Below are 13517 nucleotides of genomic sequence, written 5' to 3'. Positions count from 1 at the left end.
ACATTGGTAGTTGAGTCTAACAATAACATTGGTAGTTGAGCCTAACAATAACATTGGTAGTTGAGCCTAAAAATAACATCGGTAGTTGACAGTTAAATACAAACAAATTAACTGTCAACATTCAAATTGAGCACAACTGTTAAGGGTTAGCTAATGTAAAGGATTAGGGTTAGCTAATGTAAATGATTAGGGTTGTTTTAAAAGACCATACTAGTTCATGGTAGATCAGAGGAAAGCTGCTACTATATACAGACTAAATATCCAATCATATACATGGATGACATGAACATTACTGTTTCTGTTTTTAGCACAAGCTCCTGTCCAGCTTCTTCTGAGCTCCAGTGCAGGCGGGGGGCGGTCCTCCCTGAGGACAAGAACACACGGGGTTGACAACACCATTAACAACAGCATTATTATATATACATATTAACATTAATAACAGCATTATTATATATACATATTAACATTAATAACAGCATTAACATAACGACTCATTAACATAACGACTCAAAATGTAAGACTCTTGTTGCAAATGATTGTGGTGTGTGTGTGTGTGTGTGTGTGTGTGTGTGTGTGTGTGTGTGTGTGTGTGGTATAGTTCCATGAATAAATAAAAAAACATCACACCCTGAACATTGTTTTCAGTGAGTATTGTTGTGTGTAATGGATCCTCTGTAGTGTTTGCATTGAGTTGTGATACAGTATTGTACATGTTACGGTACATGTGGGAATACGGTACATTTTTCAAACCTTTATTTAAAACTCGATAGGACAACAGTGCAACAACTTCGCGGCTGAACTTTAGTAAAATGTCCGACATCATATGCCATTTACGTAAAGGGGGGAAATAGATATCTAAAAATGCATGACTATCATGCAAAATCAGCCTTAAAATATGTAACGTTAGATATAACGTTAGACAGGGAGCGCAGATTTATTTGTATGTGTAACGGAGTAGAAAGGGCAAGTTCAATTATAGCTAAAATAGGTATAAACTATTATAGGTATATTATTATAGGTATAAACCGGGGTGTCTAGGGGTTTAATGACGTGGTATACCCGGGGTGTGTCCGTGACCCGGATGCTGTATCCGTGACCCGGATGCTGTGTCCGTGACCCGGATGCTGTGTAAATATAGCTGGACAGTGCATTGCACGGGACGTAACGTGATCTCCCTCAGTGCATTCTTAACCACTGAGACGGTAAGGTCATGTTTTCTGCAGGGTCTGAGATCGCATATAATTTAAGAGATTATTAATGTACCTATGTTTTACTTGAATGTTTGATGATTAAGATAGCTGTTTTGAGTTTCCCCATGTATAGTATTTTACTTGGAACATATCATAGCATTGGTAAAATGAGTTTTCTGTTGTTAGCATCGATGACGCTAATGTGACTGTTCGTGTGTAATATCATTTTAGAAATTAGACCAATGACCCTGCACGTTCCGTTGATGAAGTTGAAGTTGATGCACTGTACATATTTTTCGACAGGTAATATTATTATTTTTGTGTTATTGTATGTCTGTTGTTCTGTTAGTAGACTGTATTCTATGAGGAGGTTGGATTTTCCACCTCACGAGTTTGCACCACGCTCGCAGCTAGCTAACAGTCAGGTTGCAGCCATGTGTTGCACGTGGTGTGCATGCGTGTATTCCAGTTGCGCTGTTTTTCTATGCATTGTATTGTTATTGTTAATAAATATAATTGATTGTTTGACTGTTCAAATGCCACTATACGATCACACAAGTGAGGATTTATGTAGTCTACACATTTTGTATTTTTGTTTCATATTATTGTTATAATTTGTGTAGTATGAGTGACTACTGTATGTGGAGTGCATTCTTAACCACTGAGACGAAATTAGACCAATGACCCTGCACGTTCCGTTGATGAAGCAGAAATTGATGCACTGTTGTTCTGCAGAATAAATGAACGTGAGCCATCCAGCTGAGAGTGATTCATGAAAAGATACACCCCGTCACATTGGTGCCGTGACCTGTGGACCTGAAGTCAACTCTTCACCTTGACCGGGACCACTCTGCTGGATCACTCTGCTGGACCGCTCCTGCGTGCTGTCTGGTGGGCGGCGTATGGTTTCACTCAGTTCATTCGGTGATGTTATGCACAAATGGATTGTTGAATTAATGAATGTGATCTGTGATTTATTTTAGTTTTATTGCTGTTTTGGTGACATTTTTCTTTACTGATCTTTTATCTGATTAGTCTGTATAGTACTGTTTTCTTGAATTGTAATTCAACATGAGCCACAGACCAGGAAGTTTCAGTACGCCACTAAGCAGTAGCATTGGGAGGGGTAGAGCGATCCTCCTCAGTGGAGGTAGGGGGATTCCAGTGTTGAGTTATGATAGTCCTGTTCAGGGGGGTGATGTTCATGTTGTGGGTAGTCAGGATGCTGCTGGGGCCCTTTCAGTTAGTGGGGACACAGTTCCTTCTCAGAGCCACGACATTGATCATGCACCGAGCACACGGGTCAGTGATGCCCCATCCCCAATCTCTGCTTTCCAGTTACCTAATGTAGTGAGCCAGATGAGTGACATAATTAGAGATGTTGGTCTACAGCTGGCAGATAGCATACTTGCACGCCTTGACTCAACGCTACCTCCTCTTAGCACTGCGCATGCACAGACCACGCCCACTGATACATCCACCCAGAGTCTAGACCTGTCCCAAGTCCAGTTGGTACCTCACAGGAGGGTGAAGGAGCCTCCAACGTTCAGAGGGGATGATAAGGACGCAGTGAATGTGCGTGAGTGGGAAGACATAATGAGGAGTTATGTGAAAAAGGCGAACATCAGAGCAGATCAGCAGGCGGAAGAAATATTCACCCATCTCAGGGGCAGGGCTAAGGATGTAGTGAAGTATGGGACGAGGAGCAGTGGCATTAATGTCGCTGAAAACCCAGAGGCCATCTATGGTCTTCTACGTAAGCATTTTGCTGCTGTTCCCTGTTCACCTATCCCCCTAGCCGACTTCTACACCACGCTGCCGAAGAGTGGTGAGGATGCGTATGACTACTGGCTACGCCTCAATCAAGCTGCAGATGTTGCCACTGATCGCCTCAAAGAACAAGGTAAAACACTTGAGTGCCCTCTCCTGGAGGTGACACGTATGTTCATCAGGAACTGTCCATCCAAAGAGCTTGCCATGACTTTCAGATCAAAGACGATCGATAAGTGGACTGCTGTAGAGGTCCAAGATGTACTTGACGAGTTCCACACTCAGGTGTGCTCGAACGGTGTTGCCGCAGCCGTGAGTAAAAGGCCCAGTGAGGGTGTGCTAGTGAACAGAGTTGAGATGTCAGGCACTGATATGTGTTCACCTGAAAAGCAGGATACTCGCCCAGACAAGGGGGCAGAGGCCTTTGAACGTATCATCTCAATGCTAGAGAAAGTCCTAGTGGAGAAGTCTGCTCCTGCTAAGGACATGTCAAACAAGCAGTATAGACCCAGCCCCCCCAGGATTGAGGGTCTGAATAACCTGCCGTGTGCTGTGTGTGGCGACGCTAGACACTCTGCTTGGACTCACTGCCGTGACCAGAGGCTCTGCTTCCAGTGCCATTCGCCTGGACACCCCAGATCCAAGTGTCCGATGCAGGGGCGTGCCCAGTCGGCGCAGCAGGGAAACTTATAGATCTGCATTCAAGGGAGGACTGTGCAGATCCTGTTGATATCTCTCCCAATGATGAAATGGCTGATTGTGAGTCAACATACAAGTCATTCATCTCCAGAGCGCCTTCGAACAAAACAGTAGTATTTCAAGGTCTACACCGAGTCCAAAGGTCTGATAGTTTATTCTACACCACTGTCTCCGCTGCAGATGTCTCTCTTAGAGCGATGATAGACAGTGGTTCTATGGCATGCACGCTTAGCGAGGCTGCGGAGGCGCGTCTCTTGCAGCGTAACCCTGATCTGAGAGGATGCCCCGCTGATGATGTCATTATCATAGGATGTGGTGGTCACCGAGTTGTACCTAAGGCAATATACAATGTCGATGTGGTGGTGTATGACTGCAAGATGGTCATCCCAATGCTTGTGGTGCCTGGACAGACCGATGACATGATACTAGGCAGTAATGCCATCAAGAAAATCCTAGAGTTGATGAGGAAGACTGACAGCTATTGGCGGCTGATATCTGAACATGGTGGTGGCAGTGATGGGGACTGTCATCACTTCTTCTCTCTCCTTTCCAATACAGAGAGATGGAGGGGTGAGACAGTGCCTGAGAAGGTTGGCACACTGAAGCTACAACAGTGTGTGGTGCTACAGCCAAATAGTGAGCATCTTGTATGGGGCAGACTCCCTGTGTCGGCACCTATATCAGAGGGCAGTACGGTGGTTGTGGAACCAACTCAGTCCAGATGCAGACCGAATAAAGTTCTGGTTGGCAGAGTTGTTACGCCGATGTGGGGCGACCGATGGCTGCCTATGAAGGTTGTGAATCCCACCGGTGAGCCGGTAGTGCTGAAGCGAAACACCAAATTGGCGGACGTGTTCCCCTGCATTGCCGCTGAAGATCTGTCCCCGCCCGACCACATTCAGTCTTCCCCACAATCCGTGACTAGTGAGTCTGTAGCAAGGCCCAAAGAAGACATCAGAAAGGCACTGGAGGAACTTGGTCTACGCGACCTAGACTTGGACGCGTGTGAAGTCTCTGACCTGTGGAGAGAGAAGCTTTGTCAGCTTGTTGTGAAATACGAGTCAATCTTTTCACGCCACAAGTTGGACTGTGGTGAGGCGTCTGACTTCGTGCACAAGATACATCTGGTGGACGAGAGGCCATTTCGCCTGCCCTACCGCAGAGTGCCACCGAACCACTACGAGAAGCTGAGGTCTGCCATCAACGACATGGAGGAGAAGGGCATAATTCGTAAGTCCAACAGCGAATATGCCTCGCCCTTGGTTCTTGTGTGGAAGAAGGATGGAGGATTGCGCATCTGTACGGACTTCAGATGGCTTAATGCGAGGACAACGAAAGACGCACATCCGCTGCCTCATCAGGCTGACGCGCTGGCTGCACTAGGTGGTAATGCCTACTTCTCCACAATGGACCTTACCTCTGGTTTCTACAACGTGCCTTTACATGAGGACCACAAGAAATACACTGCGTTCTCCTCTCCCTTTGGCCTGCATGAATATAACCGGATGCCTCAAGGGTTGTCCAACAGCCCGGCTACATTCATGCGGATGATGCTCTCGATCTTTGGGGATCAGAATTTCACCAGTCTATTGTGCTACCTAGACGATGTTATGGTCTTCGCTCCTACAGAACAGTTGGCACTCGAGCGTCTAGAGATGGTTTTCTCTCGTTTGAAGTACAACAATCTCAAATTGGCTCCAAAGAAGTGCTATCTTCTGCGGAAATCAGTACGGTTTCTCGGCCATATCATCAATGAGTCAGGAGTGCAGACGGACCCTGGGAAGGTTGAAGCCATTAGCCAAGTACAGGTATCCGATCTGATGGACAGTGATGGGGTGTCTCCTTCACAGAAGAAGATTAGGTCCTTCTTGGGCATGATGCTTTACTATCAGCACTTCATTGAAGATTGTTCCTCTAAAGCCAGACCCCTATTCAAGCTTCTCTCTGGACAGAACGCTGGAGAAAAGGCACGCAGAGGGAGAAAACCAGTGAAGAAATGTCACAATCTTGTAAAGCTCAAACCAGCTGACTGGACGCCCGAGTGTAGGGATGCTTTCGAGACATTGAAGCGCGATCTCCTGCATTCTGTAACCCTGGCCCATCCTGATTTCGCAAAGACATTTATCCTAGCAGTGGATGCTTCATTCGATGGGATTGGCGCCGTCATCTCTCAGCTCCAGCCTGGTGATAAAGTTGCAAGACCAGTTGCCTTCGCTAGTAGGACGCTGTCACATGCTCAGTTGAACTATCCAGCTCACCGACTTGAGTTCCTGGCATTGAAGTGGGCTGTATGCGAGAAGTTTTCCCACTGGCTGAAGGGAGTGCATTTCACAGCGTGGTCGGATAACAACCCCTTGACCTACATCCTAACGAAGCCCAAGTTAGATGCATGCGAACAGAGGTGGGTGGCCAAACTTGCTGCATATGATTTCGATCTGAATTATATCCCAGGGCCTAGGAACATAGTCGCTGATGCGCTGAGCCGTGAGCCATTTGTTAAGTCCTGTGTGAGCCATCGCCTGGTGAGGGAGCCTTACCTGTCCTTGCTGGATCAGGTGAATGGAGTAGTGGCTGGTACGGTGCAGGACGCTTTCCGGCTGACTACCAACTGTCAAGGTGTTCAGCACACTAATGTCGACACAGATGAGGTCCTGAGTCCTGAGTCTTCTGGAGGTGCCATTAGTGCTGAGGAGGTGTCTGCTGTCATGGACGTCCATCGTACTGGGGGTGTTTCTCAGCTGCCCTATATTAATCCGGAGTATTTGCAATTGCCCGAGGAAGACCCTTCCATCGCCATCCCACAGAGTCAATTACACAATCTCCAGCAACAAGATGCTGTAGTGAGCAGGGTTCTCTTTTATATGCAGCGACATAGGAAACCAAATGCACACGAGAGAACAGCTGAGTCTAGCTGTGTGCTCAGGCTGTTGAAACACTGGAAGAAGTTGAGAGTGCGTAGTGGACTCCTCTACCGTGTGAAGAGAGACCGCATCAGGGACAAGAGGATCTTTCAGTTCGTCACTCCAGAAGCTCTGAAGCGACAAGTCCTGCATGGAGTCCACGATGCTGCTGGCCACCAGGGTCGCTCGAGATCATCCTCTCTGGCCAGTGAACGATTCTTCTGGACAGGCATGCAGAGGGATGTGGAGAATCACGTGAAGCACTGTCAGAGATGTATTTTGGGGAAGACTCCTGAACCACACGCCCGAGCACCTCTTGAGAGCATCCGCACTTCAGCTCCTATGGACTTAGTGTGCATCGATTTTTGGACCGCAGAGCAGAGCGACAAGAAGACCATTGATGTTCTTGTTGTTACGGACCATTTTTCTAAAGTAGCTCTTGCCTTCCCCTGTCGGAACCAGACTGCGAAACAAGTTGCCCGCTGTCTATGGGACAAGTTTTTTTGCATATATGGGTTCCCCAAAAGAATCCATTCGGATCAGGGAGCTAACTTTGAGAGTCGGCTTCTAAAAGATCTACTAGAGATGGCAGGTGTGCATAAGTCCCATACGACTCCATACCACCCCATGGGCAACGGCGTCACAGAGAGGTTCAACAGGACTCTCGGGGGCATGATAAGGGCCCTCCCTCCACTGAGCAAGTCCAGGTGGCCACAGATGCTCCAGACACTGACCTTCTGCTACAACTCCACTGTGCATGAGACCACGGGCTTCGCGCCATTCTACCTGATGTTCGGACGGGTTCCACGGCTGCCCGTGGATGTCATGTTTCATCATGTACTGGAGGATGATGCCGTTGTCAGTCGTCATGAGTTTGTGCAACATCTGAGGAGAGATCTTTCTGAAGCAGCACAGATCGCTCAAAGGATGCCATCAGGGAACAAGATCGCCACGCCAAACTGTACAACCGGAAGGTCAGAGGACTGCCGTTGGGTGTTGGTGACAAAGTGCTACTTGCCAATCGAGGTGAGAGAGGGAAGAGGAAGATCGCAGACCGGTGGGAATCAACTCCTTTCGATGTGGTGTCTGTGAGATCGGACATCAACGTGTACAGGATCAGAGATGTTGTCACGAATAGAGAGAATGTTGTACACAGGAACATGCTGCTTCCGGTTGACTTCTTGACAGTTCCGGAACAAGATGGGAACCCGGCATCCCTAGAGGAGTCGCAGTCTATAGCTTCCTGTGCCAGTGTTCAGGGCTCTGTCACCTCTGATGTTGAAGAGGCCTCTCGGTTGCGCACCAGGGACTGGGTCTTGGAGTCGCCTGAGCACGCGGGGGCAGAGAGCATCCATGAGGAAGAAGTCAACGGAGGGACTATGCCCGTGCCGAGTGCCTCGAAGGAAGACCGACCAGATGAGTTGCTGAATAGTGTTCCTGATGACTCTGTACCTGACTGCCACACTGATTATCCCCCTGACACAGTATGTGACACAGTACACTCACCTGAAGCTAGATGTGATGCCCATGGTGACCTTCCAATTCTAGTTGAGGTTGAGCCGGAGCAGGTAGTTTGCACACGTTCACAGAGTGCTCAAGTTCCATCAGTTGTCACGAGATGTGGGAGGAGTGTTAGGAACCCAAATAGGCTTATTTGTGAGATGTCAGGGCAGATGCTTAAAGGGAGTACTGAGCCTTTCATAGGTTCTGCATTTAGTTTCATTGCGGCGTCTATGTAGGGGCGTAATGCATCCAGTTTTTTTTCTTTATTTATTTTGCTTCCGGTCTGAGTCGTGACCTAGAGTCATGAGATCCTCTTGTAAGGGCAAAGTTATGTACAACTGTGGGATGTAGATGGCATCTCTTTCTCCTCTGTGATAAGTACGGGTTTTGGTACCAATCTGTCCTTACACACTTCTTATGGAAGAATTTATAATGTTGAGTTTTGGTACATCAGTGCTCGAGATCCACGTTGTTTTTTTGTTTTGTCATTTGTTTGTTTTTTCGCTCCTGTTTTTTTTACTGTCCTCCGGTTTTCATGCTGTTGCCCCATTTTAGTATAATTTAAGGGGGGTGTATGTAACGGAGTAGAAAGGGCAAGTTCAATTATAGCTAAAATAGGTATAAACTATTATAGGTATATTATTATAGGTATAAACCGGGGTGTCTAGGGGTTTAATGACGTGGTATACCCGGGGTGTGTCCGTGACCCGGATGCTGTGTCCGTGACCCGGATGCTGTGTAAATATAGCTGGACAGTGCATTGCACGGGACGTAACGTGATCTCCCTCAGTGCATTCTTAACCACTGAGACGGTAAGGTCATGTTTTCTGCAGGGTCTGAGATCGCATATAATTTAAGAGATTATTAATGTACCTATGTTTTACTTGAATGTTTGATGATTAAGATAGCTGTTTTGAGTTTCCCCATGTATAGTATTTTACTTGGAACATATCATAGCATTGGTAAAATGAGTTTTCTGTTGTTAGCATCGATGACGCTAATGTGACTGTTCGTGTGTAATATCATTTTAGAAATTAGACCAATGACCCTGCACGTTCCGTTGATGAAGTTGAAGTTGATGCACTGTACATATTTTTCGACAGGTAATATTATTATTTTTGTGTTATTGTATGTCTGTTGTTCTGTTAGTAGACTGTATTCTATGAGGAGGTTGGATTTTCCACCTCACGAGTTTGCACCACGCTCGCAGCTAGCTAACAGTCAGGTTGCAGCCATGTGTTGCACGTGGTGTGCATGCGTGTATTCCAGTTGCGCTGTTTTTCTATGCATTGTATTGTTATTGTTAATAAATATAATTGATTGTTTGACTGTTCAAATGCCACTATACGATCACACAAGTGAGGATTTATGTAGTCTACACATTTTGTATTTTTGTTTCATATTATTGTTATAATTTGTGTAGTATGAGTGACTACTGTATGTGGAGTGCATTCTTAACCACTGAGACGAAATTAGACCAATGACCCTGCACGTTCCGTTGATGAAGCAGAAATTGATGCACTGTTGTTCTGCAGAATAAATGAACGTGAGCCATCCAGCTGAGAGTGATTCATGAAAAGATACACCCCGTCACATATGCATGACTATCATACATGTGGGAAAACTAGGGTTAGGGTTAGGTGCTAGGGTGCTAGGGTTACAGTAAGGTTAGGGTTAGGATTAGGGTTGGGGTTAAGGTTACGGTTAGGGTTAGACATGCCAGCATGTACCAAGTCACCCTAGCACCTAACCCTAACCCTAGTTTTCCCACATGTACCGTATTCCCACATGTACCGTAACATTGAAGGAAGTTATACTATTTCAATTACTGTAACTCTCACCCACCCCTGTGGGTGAATGCGTACTTCAGAATGGTCAAGAGATCTCTTTAGAAAGAAGTCGATTGTCCACACGTAAGATCAAGTTCGAATTACTGTACTGTAATGTCTTTTAGTTATATAGTAAAATTAGCCAAGCATTACAGTAAAACATTCATGAAGAACATATACATACTGTAAAAGGATATTTTCCATCAACATACATACTGTATTTTCTGTAGATTTACATACTGTTCATATGAAACACACAAATCTATGAATGCCCAATACTCTACAGTGATATATTCTGAGAACAGATACTGTAAGGTTTCTAAAAATGTGCTTTGGCAGTTGTGAAAAAAAAGAACATTCTCACACACTGAACATTGTGTTTTCAGTTGTTTTGTTGTAGTCTGTAATGATGCGTATAGTGTTTACATTTTTGCAGGCTTTGAGCAGCTGTTTTGGTGTGAAAGTTTGAATTTTGAAGAGAGAAGGTTTGGTTTTGTTTATGTAGCTTTAGAAAAGTCTGTTGTGTTTAGAGTTTTGGGAAAATGGAGGAAAGTTTTGTGAAATGTGTTTTAGCAATTGAGAAAAACTGTAAATAAACATCACACCCTGAACATTGTTTTCAGTGAGTATTGTTGTGTGTAATGGATCCTCTGTAGTGTTTGCATTGAGTTGTGATACAGTACAGTAGTGTATATGTTACGGTACATGTGGGAATACAGTACATGTGGGAAAACTAGGGTGAGGGTTAGGTGCTAGGGTGCTAGGGTTAAGGTTAGGGTTAGGATTAGGGGTAGGGTTAGGGTTAGGGTTAAGGTTAGGGTTAGACATGCCAGCATGTACCAAGTCACCCTAGCACCTAACCCTAACCCTAGTTTTCCCATATGTACCGTATTCCCACATGTACCGTAACATACTCTATTTTCTGTAGATTTACATATTGTTCATATGAAACACACACATCTATGAATGCCCAATACTCTACAGTGATATATTCTGAGAACAGATACTGTAAGTTTCTAAAAATGTGCTTTGGCAGTTCTCACACACTGAACATTGTGTTTTCAGTTGTTTTGTTGTAGTCTGTAATGATGTGTATAGTGTTTACATTTTTGCAGGCTTTGAGCAGCTGTTTTGGTGTGAAAGTTTGAGTTTTGAAGAGAGAAGGTGTGGTTTTGTTTATGTAGCTTTAGAAAAGTGTGTTGTGTTTAGAGTTTTGGGAAAATGGAGGGAAGTTTTGTGAAATGTGTTTTAGCAATTGAGAAAAACTGTAATAACACCATTAACATTAACAACACCATTAATAACAGCATTAATAACACCATTACAGTTTTTCTCTGTCAGAACACATTTCAGGAAACTGCCCTCCGTTTTCACTAAACTCTAAACACAAAACACTTTTCTCAAGCTAGCTCCACAAAAACTCGCATTCTCTTTGCAAAACCAAACTCTCACTCCAAAACCCAAACTTTCACCACAAAACCCAAACTTTCACCACAAAACTGTTGCTCCTATGGCCAAAACCAAACTTTGACAACAAAATCGTCCTCACAGCTTGCAAAAAATGTAAACATTATTGGGTATCCATCACACACTTCAATAAAAATGTAAAATACAATGTTCAGGGTGTGATGTTCTAAATACCTCATCATCTGTATAGTAATCCCATCTGTATAGTAATCAATAGTAAGTCACAGATTCTTTTTGGGGGAATTGAACCCCATTTATTGATGACAACCTGTACTTTGCCATTCCATTTTTCTCGACATCAAAGATTTTCCCAAAACATATTTCAAAAGAGAGTAATAGCATACAGGGGAAATACAGTACAAAATAAAACATGTCACAAATTCTTGTATGTAAAGAGGTACTGTATATTGTGCAAGGTCACACGACTGCAAACATGGGGTCTGTGCAGGGGCCTGTGGGGGGGCCTGTGGGGGGGCCTGTGCGGGGGCCTGTGCAAGGGCCTGTGGGGGGGCCTGTGGGGGGGCCTGTGGGGGGGCCTGTGCAGGGGCCTGTGCAGGGGTCTGTGCAGGGGTCTGTGCAGGGGCCTGTGGGGGGGCCTGTGCAGGGGTCTGTGCAGGGGCCTGTGGGGGGGCCTGTGCGGGGGCCTGTGGGGGGGCCTGTGCAGGGGTCTGTGCAGGGGTCTGTGCAGGGGCCTGTGGGGGGGCCTGTGCAGGGGCCTGTGGGGGGGCCTGTGCAGGGGTCTGTGCAGGGGCCTGTGGGGGGGCCTGTGGGGGGGCCTGTGGGGGGGCCTGTGGGGGGGCCTGTGCAGGGACCTGTGCATCACGTCGTCGGGCGGGGTCAGGCCACAGTGTCTTACATTTTGAGTCATTGTGTTTAAGCAATGAGGTTGTGCATTCTAAACTGGCCAATATGGATGGTGTCACATTATTTACAGGTGTCTTCAATTTTTAGTCACCGTGTTTAAGCAATGACACCCGTGCTTTCATTGTGTTCAACTTTTGATGACTGAGTCTACCATTTTGCATCGTGTGAGCAAAATGTGTTCAGTGAATGAGAATGTGTTCATATTGTTGTGCAACGTGTGTTTAGAGTAAGTGTGAATGTGTTTAGAGTTCTGCAACGTGTGTTTTGGCAAATGCCAATGTGTTCAGAGTTTTGTGAAATCAGAGATTGAGGTGAAATGTGTTCATAGTTAAGCCAACTGGGGGCCTGATTTATTAAATGTGTTTAGGCAACTGGTCATTGTGCTCAGAGATCTAGAAATTGTGCTTTAGCAATCGAGAAAAACTGTAACAACAGCTTTAACGTTAATAACAGCATTAACATGTCTGGCATTTAGCAGGCACCTGTATAGGGGGGTGTGATGTTTCTTATGAAATAAGAGGTTGTGGTTTAACTCTTTATGCTAGCAGTGCTAGATGTTTATTCATGATTCCCTGAGCTCCACAACTCTCTCTGACTCCTTCTGACACCTGTAGGTGTGATAGCTCTGAGGACCTATAGCGCCCTCTACAGGCCGATGATATATACAGCCGTGCTACAGACCATCATTACAGGGGTTAGAGGGGATGGAGAGGGTTCAGGAGGGACAGTTAAGGTGTAACAATTGTTGATTCAAACAGCACAACCAAAAGTATACGTTGTTTCTACAAATATAAAACGTTAAGTTTGTGTAGTATATTTTTACTTGAACACACACACATACATGAATTGTATAATATGGGCCTGTATTTAACTTGCTTTTGGCTCTGTAAGATACTCCTGACAATGGGGGTTTTATGACGCCTTGTAAACACATCCTTTGTCTCAAGGGCCATAATGTTTTTGCCTCAGGAAGTGCTGTCCATATATGGGCATTGTTAGAATGACTTCCTGTGAATCTGATTTGAACTTTAACCTGGAATGACTTTAGCCCAGTGACATCATATGTGGGTACCCCTCTTTCACACCTGGGGCATCTCTACAGTGAAGGTGATAGGCCATTGTCTGTAACTGTATTTACATACTATTGTTTATAAATAAGGGTGTGAGAGCAGGGGGCTCTCTCTCTCTTACCTTGACCACGCAGCTCACACCAGCCTGAAGACCAGACCTAACATCTACCAGCTGTGTATCCTGTATTCCTGTACTTTCTTTCAATAAATAGACTTAATCTACCC

The sequence above is a fragment of the Nansenia antarctica genome (genome assembly GCF_963989245.1).
Source record: "Nansenia antarctica genome assembly, chromosome: 11".
Classification (NCBI taxonomy): Eukaryota; Metazoa; Chordata; class Actinopteri; order Argentiniformes; family Microstomatidae; genus Nansenia; species Nansenia antarctica.
The sequence above is the reverse complement of the archived record's forward strand: the minus strand, read 5'-3'. Positions refer to the sequence as shown.